Below are 17,411 nucleotides of genomic sequence, written 5' to 3' on the forward strand. Positions count from 1 at the left end.
TGCTTTTTATAGGTAATTTATAAAACATTCGATACATAGGTATACATAACAATAACTAGAGCGCTATTGGCCTGTAAGCTTCATCTCGGTCTCCAAAGCCGCAAAAACTCGCTAGTACTTAGTGCTGGTCTAGCCGTTATTTTTTCTTGAAGATTTTCAGAGAACAGCACGTACACGCATTATACATATAGACGGAACGAACCGCATAATCATTATCATTTATTCGTCGCAATCCATGGTATTACAGATCTAGGTACAAGACTTTCAGGTATTACTTATACGAATTACATAACTCTTCCTGTTAATAGGCATTATTTTAAGATAAAAGTTCTATAATATAATACAAGATTACAATTGTCATCAAAATTCATTGACGTACAGAAGTCAAATACGTTTTTAAACTGACGCAAAATGATACCAGCATAATAAAAATTGATCCCAATCAGTAAAGATGAGTCTTTAAACTTTTTTCATTTTAAGCGAGTTTTGAAGGAACATAATACTTAAATTCGACTGTAATCGTATTGTTTTAAGATAGTTTACTGCGGTTTTCAACCATTATAACAGCAAATCAAATTTAAATGAGACGCGAGCTGATATTTATGTACCCTATTTTTTGAAATACAATTTATCTACTGGTATACTTTCTCGTGTGCGTATATGATTTAATGTCAATACAATTGTCAAAAGCAAGAAAATCAAGCTGTCATTTTCATTTGAAGAAGTACACGTGTGCTCCGGTGTAGCCCCAACGGGCATCTGACTTGAAGAAGAATTTTGAGTGATGTCGTCAATGTATGGAAATTGTTCGAAAGTTTACATTTGAGATTGAATTTCTGTGTTGTCTTTGTGAGTAAAAATATAAATCGATAATAAATTGGTAGCTGGATTATCTAGCTTTCAGAATCATACAATAATTCAATTACTGTCAAAGACAAAATTGTTTTGCTTCCGTCTCAAACGGAACTCCATATTTTGATTTTTTGATACTTTTAGTGTCGATTTGTAGAGAATAACAGCAAATTAAAAATACAATGGCATGAAGAGTCGGTACACGGTTTCTTCGTGAACAAATTTACGTGTAATTTAATGCAATTATTAAACATTTATTGAACAAATTATGGTTACAAAGTGAGGTCTAAATCGAAAACGTCATATACCGGCCCCTTAATTAAGCGGGACATGCGTGATTTGTAAACGCAACAAAATGATAAAATATATTTCGTTATACAGTATTTAAAAGCAAGTTTAACTTACAACAATACACATAATGTGTAACCATACGAGCAGTGTGGCATGTAAGGTTGTGGCTATTCTCATCCAAGTTTGCCCATTTGGCACACAATGCGTTCAGACCGCTCCCCCCGCCCGATACGTGCACCATTAGATACATGGGTCTTATTTCAGAACATTTCAATTCAGATAATATATAGTTTAAGTATCTGTATGATTTTGAAGATTAACTGCCGTATTCGAACTTCAAGATATTCACAAGAGACGACACGTACTAGATCCATTCTAGATACGTTATAGTTTAGATATCAACTAGTTCTCTTTTTGGCAGCGCAATTCGGGCAACCAATGTCACTTTTACGTTAGATAGAGTAAGATATCTATTAGATGTGAATTGGATCTCTAAGTCATATCCTGTGGAAATCGTTCAAGAGTATCACCAGAATCGCGCAAATGTCAAATTTGACAGGTTAGATCTTAAACATATCGTTATCGTATCTTGGTGATGTCTAAAATATATCTAATAGACGTCTATTTCAAAATCCGAATCGGGCCCTAAGAGTCGGTTGCACCAAACCGTCTGTCACCGTTGCGTTCGGTAAATTTTATTGTATGGAAAGTTTCATAGTTCTCTGCTGCTTGACGTTGAGTCTGTTAATTGTGGTTGGTGCAACTGGCCCTTATCTTACAAAAATAACAGTTCATTACATTTTACAAAATTAATTAAAAAATGTCTCTAATGGTTACATTGGAAGCATTCCCTACGTAAATATTTAGGTACCTATCATATTGAAATAAATAAATAAATATATCTATTTCAGAATATGAAAAATATCCAGTTACATTTTTAGCACCATATATTTATAGCTATATGTTAGAAGTAGTATTAAAATTAATCGTAATTTTACATAAATAATCATCACAATATTTTTGACAACCAAATCAAGATTTATCATAAAATTCAAATTAATTAAAATAGGTAACGAATGTATAATAAATACGTAAAATTCAAATAAATAAAAATTTACTGGGATTGAAAAGATGTCACAATATTGTTCATTTAATTAATGATTTCATGTCAAAAGTACAAAAAAAAGCGTTCGCTTTATCCTAGTTGGCTGTGAATCTTGGTAAGGTCAATTATTTTTATATCATGTACTTGGATATGTAGAATTGACCTGTATAATGAAATTTTATCTTACGTTATATGTGCATCGCAGAAATAAATATACCTACATATAAGATAATATGTGTGTAATGTTGGCCATGTAATTATATTCATACAAAAAAAAAACCAATGTTGATTTGTGGCCCCACCACCATTCGTTGCGCTACATAATGATTAAATGCGAACAATAAACAACTGGCGTTTAAATTTAGTACCAGTATATTAAAATTATTAACATATAGTTGAATGCAACAAAAACACTCGCTGTTGAAGTTCTCAACTGACTGCTGAAAATTTGCCTGCTTTGTAAGCACCTCACTCGCCTACTTTAGCCTTAAGAGGCGGTTAACGCTGAATTGTAGTTTTTATATTGAATTTACACGTATTAAACGAGGGCTAATGAAAAAACCGGACAAGTGCGAGTCGGACTCGCCCACCGAGGGTTCCGTACTATTTAGTATTTGTTGTTATAGCGGCAACAGAAATACATCATCTGTGAAAATTTCAACTGTCTAGCTATCACGGTTCGTGAGATACAGCCTGGTGACTGACAGACGGACGGACAGCGGAGTCTTAGTAATAGGGTCCCGTTTTACCCTTTGGGTACGGAACCCTAAAAATCACACGGAAACTAAACTATTCTCGTAAGCCCCACCATACTAAATTTTCCTATTGTCCTATCAAAATAGTTGTAGACTTATCTTTTTTTTGATAAAATTAATGTTATTTAAAATTATTCTGGCAAATCAATTTGTGAGATAGAGACTTATCTTGGTCTAGCTCTAGAGTCTAGATTGAAACGGAGTTTACATTGTAATCGGAGTTAACATTACGGGGTATATCTGCAAGGGCAGACTTAAACCAATCTTAAAAGGTTAAAGTTGCCTCGATAGAAAAAAAAACACTAAAACATGTATTGTCTAATTACCTACATACAAGCTATTATTTAACTTGCAATGTTTGTATGTACTTATATTTTTGTGATAAAACAACGCAACCTAATTATGTTTGATGAGTGGACATTAGTTGCCTGTTGTAAAAAGTATCTAAAGTCAGCGATACATTTTTGTATCAAAAATGATATTTTTGTCAAAAGCTTTTTTCATATTTTCAGTTGTAGGTTCCTCTGTCGTTACCCTGTATTCTACAACAGTGTGATTTTGGTATAATATTAGTCATATAGCTGAAGAACCTGACCAATAAAATTTTAAACACAAGTATAATTTTCAATTGAGATCAATAGAAAACACCCGCCCTGCGACAGCCATATCTTCCGACACTAATTTCTCACGGCGCCCCATATTTTTTGATACCTTTTTATTTCCTGACTTTATGCCCCCTTTTAATGAGCCCAGTTACCTACATAATTTTTAATTGACTTTCAACTACCTCGAGTAAAGAAACGTTTTAATAGAATGAAGCAACCCACGTCCGTGGGCGCGCGTAAAACGTTTATGTTTTACATTAAACACGAGAATGGAAATTGAATACTGTCTTTAACACCGACCTTAAACGGACACTAAAACAGGGAATTAATGTCAATTGTATCAGTTAATTCTTCATTTCCAATGTTTTGTTCAAAAGTGTATGTTTTTTCAACACGCTTGCTTTTTCCATTGATTCATATTCGATGGGGAAATGTAATCCGACCGATTCAACTGAATTTTACGAAACGGCTGTCGTTCAGTTAATAGGATGTATTTTTATCAAAAATTACGTGAAACTAGTGTTACAGATCATCAAACCGATATTACAATTAAGCATATTGGAATCATTATCAGTTAGCTGTATTTCGCGCGTGCAATCGCAGTGCGAGCGAGTCGCTCGCCCTTATTTACTTGTACCTGTATTATGAAATATTTTGTACAGGTACACTAATGTTAAACTTTTAAATTAAAACGATTAGGTCAAGTAAGATATATCAATATTGTCCGTCTTACAATTTGATACCTAATAAAGTAATAATGAAAACATATACTTTGACGTTGATGCACTCGTACACGGACTTTAACTGTTGAGCCATTTAGGGTTTACTTTACATTGGACATTTCATACCATTAGTATTCACAACCAATTTAGCATGAACCCTAAATGGCTTAACAATTAAAATCAGTGACTGTAGGTAGATACCTACTTAGGAACCAAATTCTGATTTTGATGTTCGGAAACTGTTACATTTCTGGTCCAGAAATGTCACTGTTGACAGCTGTCAGATCCATAACGGTTTAATAACAAGAAATTAATAAAATCAGAGCCCTAGGTCATAAAAAAAATAGGTATTCAAAAAGCTGCTTGCTTTGTACTATGAGTTGATCGTTAGAGTCAAACCAACAAAAGTCTGCACCGGATTTGATAGCCCACGCAGTGCAAGTGTTATTTTAAACGTCAAACTTCTATGAAATTATGACGTATAAATAACACTGACACTGCGTGGGCTATCAAATCCGCTGCAGACTTTTCTTGGTCCGACTCTATAAAGTTATTGTTAAGCGTAATGTAATAAAATTGTGAAGTTATTAGAGCTCCGGCGCCATGTTCAATCAAAAGGATATTGAAAATTTAATAAAACGGAGAATATTATACTTAGTAGGTATTAATAAGAATAGTTTGCACTAGGACCTAGCTAATGAAAATTGATAATGATCTATTTTTCGATGAACAGGAATGATACTTCGTTTTCAATTAAGATTAGATAGGTTACTTAGTTATTTATTTCGATATGGTACAGGTTTGGAATTTCAACATAGTTATTTGTACAACAAGAGATCAAAGTTTGATATTTCTTCGAGTGCTTATTTTGAGTACCGTGCAAGCGAAAGATTCTATAATATGAAATATTCTATAAACTCGCTACCTACGCTCGTGAATCTAATTTAGAATCTTGAGCGTAGTAAGGGACTCAAAACCGCACGAGATGTAAATAACTTTGATCTCGTGTTGTAGATACAATTTTTCACCTCAAAAGTGAGAAAATATTAGACCTGAAAACCTGAACCTGAAAAATGTAGGTAAATCCTTCTTCATCATGCACTTATTCACTTATGTTTTCGTAAGATTTTCTAACAATTAAGTTTAAATACCGCAATCAAACACGATATCAAAACGAAATAAATTTCAGTAGGTATATAATATGGAAATAACGAACATCAATGACACTTTAATCGACAACTTTTTTTTGAAAAAAAAAACTTTGCACTATACGGTCCGAATTGCGGATACTACTATTTGTGAACCATAGTAGAGATTGTTAAAAGTAAAATTATTTATTTTGCGTGATAATCTGTGCATTTTTTTGTACAATAAACTACGTAAAATATAGTGGTTTTTATCAAATAATAAAGTTTATTTTAATTAATTAATTATTAAGAATTCATACTCGTACGTGATTTGGAATTGGAACGATGCATTCTTACGTTTTTCAGGGTACTATTATAAACCAGCAATTTTACCGTTGTATGTCGTTTGAACTTTTTTTGTCTCTTTCTTTTTGCTATGTACGTAAGTATATATAGATGGTCAAGCAAATCTTGTCAGTAGAAAAAGGCGCGAAATTCAAATTTTCTATGAGACGATATCCCTTCGCGCCCACATTTTTCAAATTTGCCGCCTTTTTCTACTGACAAGATCTGCTTGACCAACTTTAGAATCCAAGGTTTTCGAACTTGTATTATGGCTCCTCTACACGATAGCGTCCCTAGGATTGGCCGACGTTGGCGCATCGTGTAGAGGAGCCATTAGGCCCCGCATGTTGAAATGATATATAAATATGATGGTCACTTTCTGATGGTCAATGCGATTTTGCTCACTGTTTTTAAGTAGCAAAGTACCCTTGTTCGAACTGCCGAGGTGAAAATAAAATTTAAAACATTATATAGATGGGTAGATTTTAGATGTGTAGTGGTATTTTTGTAGTAGGTAGGTATGTTTTTTTTAATTGCTTCTTTCAATATGTACTTGCAGCAGGTAGGTAAGTAATAGTGCAGAATGCAGCCCTGGAACTCGTGCATTACCAGCTTAACATCTACAATAGGTTATACAAAGCCGGGGCATCTGTAGGTTGTTTAATGTATGTGCAAAAGACAGCTACGTGAAATAGGGATATTGAATTCTAAACGCGTTCACGACGAGCGAGCGTACGTGCCGCGCGACCAACTGTTCTGAAGCTTCGACAAAAAGTCCAAATAAACGAGTCCCGCAAAGAGGATAAGGACGAGCCATTGTACATACTACATGCACTTCGGAGCTTCTGCAAATCTCAAAACAACATAACGAGAAAAGTTCTGCGAAGTAGCGAACTCGCATTGTACGTTACAATGGGAATTTGACTAGATAATATTTTAGGCCATATTTTCTTTAACTGCTAAATTGCTGACGATTTTGTTGGAATGTGGCCCCCCTGTGGAAAGAAAGCAGGGTCAAACAGAAAACTGTGTCCGCGTCTTTCCTGTAGACATTCACAAGGGTTAAGGGCTATAAAGGTTAATTTTCTTATTTAACCCTTATCCACGTGACAAGGTCCTCCTTATTTAGAGAACTATTATAAAATAGTTTTCTCTCCTGTGGGCAATAGTTAACAGCTTGTGGGCATGTAAGTAATGATTTTATCATAGTTCTCTAAATAAAAGGAGGACCTTGTCACGTGGATAAGGGTTAAATAAGAAAATTAACCTTTATAGCCCTTAACTCTTGTGAATGTCTACAGGAAAGACGCGAACACAGTTTTCTGTTTGACCCAGCAAAAGAAAACAGAGTTAATCTTATGCTTAAGAAACCGTGGGACGGGTTCAGCAACTTTCCTATAATGTTGAACTTGAAAGATATATTAACCCGTTGACCGCCATACTGCCACAGACGGGGTTATATTTAATACTAGCTTTTGCCCACGACTTAGTTGATTTTTTGTATATTCTACATGAACAGTATCTAAGAGGAACAGTAGGGTTAAATTGAGATTACACGACATTTGTTAGTTACAATGTCTTTCTATGAGGTTTCAAGTCTCTCACTCAGAACGAAGTATTCGTACCTGAAGAATTCGTATTCGAAATGTTTACCCCCCTTTTTGATTTCTGAATCCAAATTTCCTAATCGCTAAAATTGCCGTTCTTACTTTCAAATAATTATGTCTTTCTGTAAAGTTTCATTCTTTTCACTCAAATAATATTCGTTACCGATACATACCTACTTAATACAATCCCCTTTTAACGTCCTTATGGGAAGAATTTCAGAAACGCTAAAATCACTACTATTATTTATTTATCACACATTGATTGCCATGGACCCGCTAGGCGGGTTCTCTGATCGTAGGCTCTTTTCGCTTTAAAGCGGAAAACTTATGTTATATCGGCGAACGTAGCGCCTAGCTTGCGCGTCCAGACGGCATGATTCGAACTTTAAAATACGTCAAAAATTTGCTAAAGATACGATATGGATCGGATATGTCAGTGTCAAAAGTGACATTTCTGTTTGAATACCTATATATACGATATGGATCGGATAAACGTCACTTTTGACACTGACTTATCTGATCCATATCGTATCTTTAGCAAATTTTTGACGTATTTTGAAGTTCAAATCAGGCACAGGTCAAAGTGTAAATATTTGTTACCAATACACCCCCTTAACTAGATATTCGCAACTTGTATTCATCATACTTTTATTATGGTTGATACGGTTTCCCGCTTAAAATGAGTTTTTGGCCTGGCTCCTTTAGACTTCGATTTTTGACTTTACAATGGAGTTTTACCGTAGGTATTCCTTAAAAAAAAAGAAATAACTCTAAGAGCCCCTTATAGCCTTCAATAGAGACGGAAAGCCATCAATTTCACTTATCTGCACAATTATTCAACTACCATCATAATGTGAGTTTTTCTGCCGAACCTTTGTCTGTAATCGAAACACTAAGCCCAAGTGATTTAAGATTATGGTGTGGGATAATGGCGTTCATTTTCGCGCGTTCACGTAGCACAGGTGCGAGCCAATTTTTACTAAAATCGTTTTTATGTTAGATGTAATTTTCATTATAATGAAGCTTATCGGAAAATGATTTTGGAATAAATGGCATCATTAAATTGATTTAACGATTCACGATTTTTACACATTATCTATTTGTATATGTATGATAATCAAACATGTATGGTTAAGCTTAATTATACTCGATTAAGTCCCGTTTGGTCATGAAGAGCATTAAATTGAAACTGGCTTTTTATTATAGTGAAAATGGATGATTGGCATTTTATCATTATCTTCAAATTAGGCAGAGTCGGACCAAGGTAAGTTTGCAGCGACTTTGATAGCACAGAGCTTGGAAGTGTTCTTTTAAACGTCACAATTTAATAGACATTTTGACGTTTAAGTTAACACTTCTAAGATCTGTGCTATAAATTCGCTGTAGATTTAACTTGGTGCGGCTCTACTATAAAACTTCAAAGTATACCTACAATAAAAACCTACCTCCCAATCGAATACATATTCCTCAATTCAAGTAAGTATATATTAAATGGAACCTATGGATATCCCTGGATCAATAAATCATGGCTAGTCAATAGTGATTGGTGCAAGCCGATGCATACAGAAATTATCGTGCAGCTGATATCGGCTCCCCGGCAGACATACGATACGAGCGGGACTCAAGTCTGTATCAGTGCCACATCACTGCCTCTCCACACATTCATAGGCCACACTGTTATCTGCCTTTGATGCTACCAATTATCCTGTACTTACTTGAATTAATTACAACGGTATATCTCATTTAAGAGGCTACTAAATGGTCATTGTCCCACCAAGAGCGAGTAAGCGATTAACTATCGGCGATTTTCTCGCCCAAGAAACGAACAAAAGATTAGGATGGTGAGACACATATGTGACGTCCCACGGTCAAAGGTACCTTATGGCGGGTATGGAGTTATGCATACCCCAGTAATCTACAATAAATAAGCTATCGATAACACAAAAGATCAACCTTCTAGGTTGCGTAGTTACAGAGATATGATTTTTTGAAAATAATGTTGTGAAATGAGCAACTTTACGATAGAGAAGTTTTAAGTTTAGCCGCCTAAAAAACTATGTTCCTGAAGTAAGTTACATAGTTGACTACAAATAATAATACCTTATATATCTGAGATTAAAAAAATATTGCGACTTGTTCTGTAATGCAAATAGAAACTTTTGATATCGACTGATTTATGTGTATACTAACCAATCTCTTGAAAATAAAGTTTTATTTCATTTTTACGATTGATTGCAATGAGCTCTCAAGATTTAAATTTTATCTATTAGAAAACGACACTGACAGACAGTTTAAGCAAAAAACAATACCGATTTAGAGGTGAAAATGTATTTTCTGACTTTTTCATATAAAATCACAAAATTGAATATTTTTACTTTTAATGTGACACACAATCAATTTTTCTGAGCACATATGAAAGAAATTCTGTCATTCAAATGAAATAAATCCTAAAACCCCAACTAAATACTATATTTAACCCCTTATGCCACTTTAAACTTACATAACAATAACAGTATTTGCTCCATACATTTACGAAAAGGTACCTTATGGAAATAAATCTAATAATACATCACTACAAAATATCAATCATATTACAGATTATCTTGTATGAATAGAAAATATTAATTTACATTAAACTGCCCCAAATTTAATTAGTTCTTCGTCATAATAATCTTAAAAAAGACCAATAATTTGTATGTAATGAAAAGGTACCTTGTGGTCAAGTTACATGATGAGGCATGATGATGATGGAACAGTTAGGATAAACTAATAATATTTTGGGGTTAATATGGTATAAATCGTCTATTTCTTATCAATAATATATTTCGGTTGCTATTGAAGATAAGCGGCATTGAGGTTCAATGACCTCAGATATTCCATAAGGTAATGCGTCGGGTATTGGCATTTTTCAGCAAACCAATGGCTGATTTACTGCATGCGACCAAACCAAATGAAGATTATTCTAGTTAAGAAAGACTTGACGAGAGTAACTTTGGTATAATAGCAGTCTACTTGGATTTGTGATGTCGGTCTATGTACGGTTATAATATTTGCGAGGCGCCCCAACCAGAACTGAAATTATCAAATTAGTTTTGCAGAATGCTAATACAGTTCTCTACCAAACTTCTTTTCCCGTATTGACTAGTTTTTTTGGGAATTTTCAATCTTTTTTCCATAAGGTACCTTTTCTACTAAACTCTGAGACGACATTACTAGGCTTATAACTAACTTATAACAAAAATAAAAACAGGTAAACAAACGTTACGCATTAACGTTTCAGATCACACAATAAAAAAAAATTGAGCATTTTTTCACCTCTTTACAAAACATTTCATATCTCCAAAACTAGAAACCCTCATAAGGTACCTTTTCTCGTGGAACGTCACATATATTAATAGTTCATCGCTAGCTGTTCACACTCCCGGCGAGAACACTCGCTCTACTAGTTTGTCGCCGCGATAAGATAAAACTAGCTCAGCGGTACTCGCTCGGCGATGCTCGCTTCGTAGTTAGAACTCAAGCTGCGAGACCAATCAGTCTGCGTGTCCAGCTACGCTGCACCGCCCGAGCGAGTGACGCGAGTAATAGCCCGTCGCACTCGAACACTCGCCTATAGCCGAGCGACAAAACTATTGGAGCTAACACTCGCTTCTCGCCGCTCGCCCACTCGTTTCTAGTTTATCGTTCTACTCGCTTATCGCATCGTCGGCGGTGGGACAAGTGCCTATATGTAGGAGCAAGATAACTCTTTCTTTATTGTCTACACTTATTAAACATAATCATACATTTACGCATTTTTTATGAAATTGTTTTACAAAATAGTATGAAAGGATCACAAAATGAAAATCAAACAAAGTTCATAATTATATTTATGCCTAGTACCATATCACTAATTACAGGGGGCCGATTATTGAAATCGACCGCTCGATTTCGTGTATTTCGTTCAATAATATCTCCACTACTAGGCATTTAAATTCTACTAATAGAATTGAAAACGAGTGGTCAATACCAAATTTCTATCGCTCGTATTTCAAAAATTAGTATATCGCTATTTTCCACCGATTTCCGAGTGACGAAATCGAGCGATCGAATTTCAAAAATCGCCCCCCAGGCATGAATTGTAATAATAATAAGTCTTACGCGAGTTGGCACAGTGGCTGTTAACAGCCACTGGGTAGAAAGCGGCGCACACCTCTCGACACCCCTGAGCCGCTCACACCGGTGTTGCCCTTGAGCCATCCTAGATGTCGCTTTTTGTGGGGGCCCATCTTGTGAGGGCGAGTCACCGTCTGCCGGAAATAAAATTGCATACCGTTTTATTAGGCAGGCGTCCGGTTTTTTACCCCATAGCTCAGTTCTTAGTCCATCGCTTTCACCCAATAACCTAGTTCATTTTAGATTCCATCAACTCTCAATAGTCCTTACACCCTGGCGGGTGCTGCCTCTGCGTGCGTCCCATGACACGGGCAAGGGCAGCCTCCGCTCGGTGTACCCCTTACATTTCATTAAAGTGTCAAAAGGGCCTCTACGTGTTGGCTTCGGCTCCGCGCACGCCTCCCAAAGGTCCGGAACACCATTGTTCCGTGATGGGAAAGACATACAATAATAATAAGTCTTAATTTAACTGAAGTAGAATTAATTTATTTTAAATACAGTCAAAAAATACAAACTAAAATGAAAACTAAAATTAAAAACTAAAATTAAAACTAAGCTTAAAAATAAAACTATTAAAAAAAATATATGATGAGTATATGTACATATTGTTTATTACAACAAATATTTTGACCACTGAAGTAGTTACAAAAATTTGTCATGATAAAGAAGATTATCGAATTTGTGAAACGTTTGCCGAAATTTGATGGTCTCCTTTAATTAATGGGATAGGAAATTAATGGAATACCTATGAAATGCTTTTTTGGGCTATTAAATATCCCTAAGTAAAATCGGACTCAGAAGGATTGCAGTTTTTTTCATCAATAATTTAATAATAGTGATTTTATTAAAATACTTAGTAGGTACCTACTGAAGAAATGGATTAATAGTAGAAAGGTAGATTGCTGATGACCTACCTATTGGAGATATTTGTTGATATCGTTTTTAATCGTTTGCACACGGCACGAATGATATGGTTTTTTGCACACGATACTAGGAAAATTTTTGCTTGGTGTAGTTATTTTCTTATCATTCATATCCTTCTCTCCATAGTAACAATACCTTATAGTAACAATACCTAATTCACACTTCATACTTGTGAAAACATTATACATATAACTACCTAATTATTTTCCTCTATTTATTACATTTATTACTTATGAATTATAATGTTGTTAGTTTTTATAAAAGAGTGTGATAAACTGCTGGAGGATAGATAATAAAAACCGACCAAGTGCGATTCGGACTCGCGCACGAAGGGTTCCGTACCATTACGCAAAAAACGGCAAAAAATATATAGTGAATGAGTTAAATATTTATTTTCTTCTGTTTTTAGTATTTGCTGTTATAGCGGCAACAGAAATACATCATCTGTAAAAATTTCAACTGTCTTGCTATCACGGTTCATGAGATACAGCATGGTGACACACAGACAGACAGAAAAGTCTTAGTAATAAGGTCTCGTTTTTACTCTTCGGGTACGGTACCCTAAAAACTATCCAATTGGTACAGACATTGTCCGGTATGAGGCTTGGGGACGGGCGGACAAAGTATGTCCATAACAAATTGCATCTAAATTTTGTCTAGGTACATCTGTAGAGTCTGTCAGCTACTTTCGCTACTTTTATAATATTAGTAGGGATAAAAGGATCGAGTGTGTTTTGACACATATTTGAAAAATATAAATATATTTAAAACAAAAAAATAATATAACTAAACACGAAGTGCATTAAATCAAAAGGACTAATTCGTAATGAAGGCAAATTCGTTTGTTTAGTTATATACTTTTTCAAATATATCGAGCCATAGGTAGCTAAGAGTCAAAGTTGTTTCAAGACCGCAATATTAATTTTAAAGGCTCTCTCAGACTTGAAACGTCAGAAGATGACTTTATTAAAACGAGTGACATTATACCCACAACTAGTGTGAAATAAGGCGTACACCACGGCTGCAGAGTCAACGTAATTTTGGCAAAGGGTCCCATCAGTGACGCCCACCAAAGAAATTACCCGAGATTTGCATAAAGGAGACTCGGGGGGTTCTCTTTGAAACTCTCGCTGTAAGTTTGTGGACGGCACAACATGCTTTATATTAAGTTATGCTCTGCTTTGTTTGTTCTCGTGTGTGACGCTTTAATAATAACCAAGTTAGGTGAGATGAAAACATCGATTTTCGGCCCACTTAGAACTGATCGCGTACTTTGTTCATACTATTTTGTAAAATAAATGATGATGATGATGTCCTCCCAGACGTCTCCCGGACAAAGCAGATATTCTGTAAATTCTGACATGCATGGACTCGAACGTGTCTAGCGAAACCGAGTTTTGTTTCAACTTCCGGCCGCAAGACATGCAGAGCTCGCCATTTGAGTCGAAAGTGTATATGTGTAGGAGGGCTTGGGCCGAGATTTTTGAAGTTTAACAAATACACACTAACACGCAAAATAGACAAAATATACTTTGAAAAGGAAACGAGAATTGTAAACAAAATTAAAATAAATGATAATATCTTGCTCGCAATTGATTGAGATTTTTACTGAGGTATGTTGAGAAATTCATTGATACGATGAACACTTTGCACAACAATGCCGAGAAGGTGGACTTTTCAGATTGCGATGATGGCTCTTTCACTCGACTACTCGTATTGCACAGAGATGAAGGTCGGAGAAACTGATCGGTTCGATGGAACGAAAAAAATTTATATTACTTACATACAGTTCTATAGGAAACATAATCAATTCACTGTAAAAAAAATTATATGTATATGTTTAATTACTTACATAAATGTAATGAATGATAATAAAACTAATGTGCAGGCCTACAGTCATCTGGCCCGGTAGTAATTTAAGATTATCTCCGGGCTAATAGTGACTATCTGGCACACGGCGGACAGGACATTTGTCCACGCGACAGCTCCAATTACCGGGAAATACCGGGCTCATTCGTTCAAATACCTAAGCGATTTACCTTTACATACCCTTGCATACCATTAATACGACGATTTAAATAAATTAGCCCTTATGAAGGGCATTCGCCCACATTCTCCTGTAATCTCTCGCCCATATAAAGTTGAGCATAATATTAATAACCTAAAACAAAGTCCAAAAGTTTGGTAAGTACGCACAAAATTCGTGATTTCCCTTGGGCACTTTAGGCCTCTGGTTAAATTAGCTCGACTAAACATTCCTTAATTAGCTATATTTCTCAACTGACGACGCTCCGTGAATGTTTCCATCTTCATATTTTTTCAGAAGTCCCATTTGTTTAAACAGCAAGCAATAAATTTTAATTGCGGCAATTGTACTTACTTTGAGAGGATGTTTATCATTTCGGTTTTCGGTTCACTAACTTATTCGAAGACGAAACGGCTGGAAAGTTTTATGATACGTGTAATAACTTGAAGTGCAGATGATTAAGGTTTCCGTCGTAGTGGGACACGAGGGAATGGAACGCATTTAGCGGGGAAAATTATTAGAAACGAGGGTATGTGTCAGTGGCTGGCAGCGACGTCGTGGTAAGAAGTAATTTCTTCAAAGACGCGGGTCGCAGTAACAAGAAACGTAACAGATGTCCGCCGCCAGCCGACAGGCTCGGATTGACGGCTGTCGCGGCGCTCGCTTGAGCCGAGGCTTACAGCGAGCCCGCTTTTTCCAAACATGTTAAATTTAAGTCGGGCCTGCTGCTGCGATTGACGTTATCTTTTGAGGATTAAGGTTTCGTGTTATTTGAAAACTATTTCCACTTTATTTATCTTGAATCTTAGATTCGTTCGTATATGTATAATATGAATATAGAAACGCATACTAAACAATACAAAGTACATTAAACACAATTTAAAAAACCTAACTTAGAGTGCCGGCGGCTGTGGTGCCTGAGCCAGGGGCCAAGCTGGGTAGTGGTTAGGAAGGGTCGTAGATAGAGGACCCAACGTGCTAGTTATAAGCGCTGTGTCCAAGATTACCGCCATCTGCATCTCACCTTTGATCCAGCCACCTATCGAGAGTCTATCTCTAGCTGACACGACTGGCGGTTAATCTTGCCTGATCTTGCCTTATTACTCTCTCCTATATTTTGTCAGCCTATTAGAATTTTTGAAGTGAAAACTTCTTTAGCGGCGCTAGGCACTTTTTGAGGTGGGAAAAAATGATAAACTCGAGACAGCGTAAGGCGATCACGTGACCGTAAGGTTTAGATGGCCACTCGTTTAGATGGCATTTAAATCAATAAAGAAAAACTCAATGACATTACATGAAAAAGGTTCTAATCTTGTACGGGTTGAAATACGAGGATCTCACAGTTACATTCTAACTTTATATCACTCAAATATAATTCAATAAAGCTACATCTTGATGAAATCGCTAATAAAAGTGAACTCGTGAATAAAACTCAAAATATCATGACCAAATATATTTAGATGCGAGGTCTGCAAGGTAACTTTACAATTTCTATTCGAATTTTAAACAATTAACGCTACAAATATGAATTTCGAATTTTAAACAAGCTCACTGACCAGCAATTTCGGAACTAAAGTTTTTCAATAGAAAGGAGGATGGGTCAATTATACATAGTGCTGCAGACATTTTTGACTAGTCATTGAGTTTTCACTTCTGTCGGCACTCCCGGAGTGCAACCCGTTGTTTTTTTTTATCTAGGTATTCTGTCAGCCAAAGAAACGCTCCTTGGCAAGAGCCCAAACTATGTTGTAATCTTACGATCCTTGAAAAATAAATGCCCTGTACATACACAAGAACAACAACTTGTACCGTATGTGTCCATGATAGATAGTTAGATAATAGTTTATCCATCACACACGGTACATTTCTTTAAATGTACATCTACATCTACATCCACATCTACACACATCACAACATCATACATCTACATCTTTATGTGCGGACGTTTTAGAATCAGCTTGGCATGGAACTTACCTGTCAGGGAGATGGATATCATGGAGGTGCAGTTTCATGATCTGGGCGTGACTGAACATTCAAGAATTCCGGTGATTCCCTATAGTGCACAACACGATATGCACCTAATACCTATACATATTCGTAGTAAGTTTATGTACCTATACCCAATTAGGTATGTACAACATTTTGTATCAAATAAAATATAAAAAAAATACCTTAAGATCTGGTAAATACATTATTTATTTTTATAGAATCTACAATCCCCTACACAAGAGGTACCTACGCAAACAATATATGTGACAATGCATGTATTTTTCATACAAATGTGCAATAACCGCGAAACGGTGAATATGAAAATACTTATTCTGAATAATAAAAAACTATAGGCCTGCTGCTGGCAACCATAACACTGATCCATAAAAATAAATGCATAAAATAATAAAAGGAGTTTATGGAATCCCGCTTGCATACTTTACTTTTCTTCCGAAAACCCTAAAAGCTTCTATTGTTCGTTTTTTGAACGCGACCGTACATAGGTACCAGAAAATGTTGCGTAAAGCCAGTGGACTTTATAAAAATTGTGCGCTAAGTATGCTAACCCAAATAAACTAGCTTGGCTTACCGGTGGTTGCGGGCCCTCTTGCTGGCAGAGACCTCTGCTGGTGGTGGTTACTTGCTGGTTACTTGGGGAATACTTAATAAGGTTTTTTACGAAATATTATTTATATTTTTGTTGTTTTCTACCGCGATTAAATATTAGATAATGGCACACATGTAGATCGTAGTGTGTTGTTCGTTTAAAAACTAATTTTGCTTATGTCAAACTTAAGCTGATGATGCTGCACGCTTACAAACTACGAGTAGATGATTGTTGTCATGTTTGCGGTAACAAGTATGAACAACTATATATACTCGTAGGTACATAGGATAGCTACGTCCGT

General features: G+C 35.7%; 1 protein-coding gene and 1 long non-coding RNA gene across 2 annotated transcripts in view; both read right to left on the reverse strand.

Annotated features, from left to right (window-relative positions):
* The window catches only part of LOC134789409 (uncharacterized), a 400,206-nt gene extending 389,446 nt beyond the window's left edge, over window positions 1-10,760 (reverse strand). Inside the window, exon 1 of the long non-coding RNA XR_010144054.1 lies at window positions 9,258-10,760. This is a non-coding gene — a long non-coding RNA (uncharacterized LOC134789409). The remainder of the gene's footprint in view (window positions 1-9,257) is intronic.
* The window catches only part of LOC134806847 (insulin-like growth factor-binding protein complex acid labile subunit), a 285,723-nt gene that overhangs the window by 205,088 nt on the left and 63,224 nt on the right, over window positions 1-17,411 (reverse strand). The window lies entirely within an intron of this gene.

Source organism: Cydia splendana, chromosome 3, assembly GCF_910591565.1.
Source record: "Cydia splendana chromosome 3, ilCydSple1.2, whole genome shotgun sequence".
Taxonomy (NCBI): Eukaryota; Metazoa; Arthropoda; class Insecta; order Lepidoptera; family Tortricidae; genus Cydia; species Cydia splendana.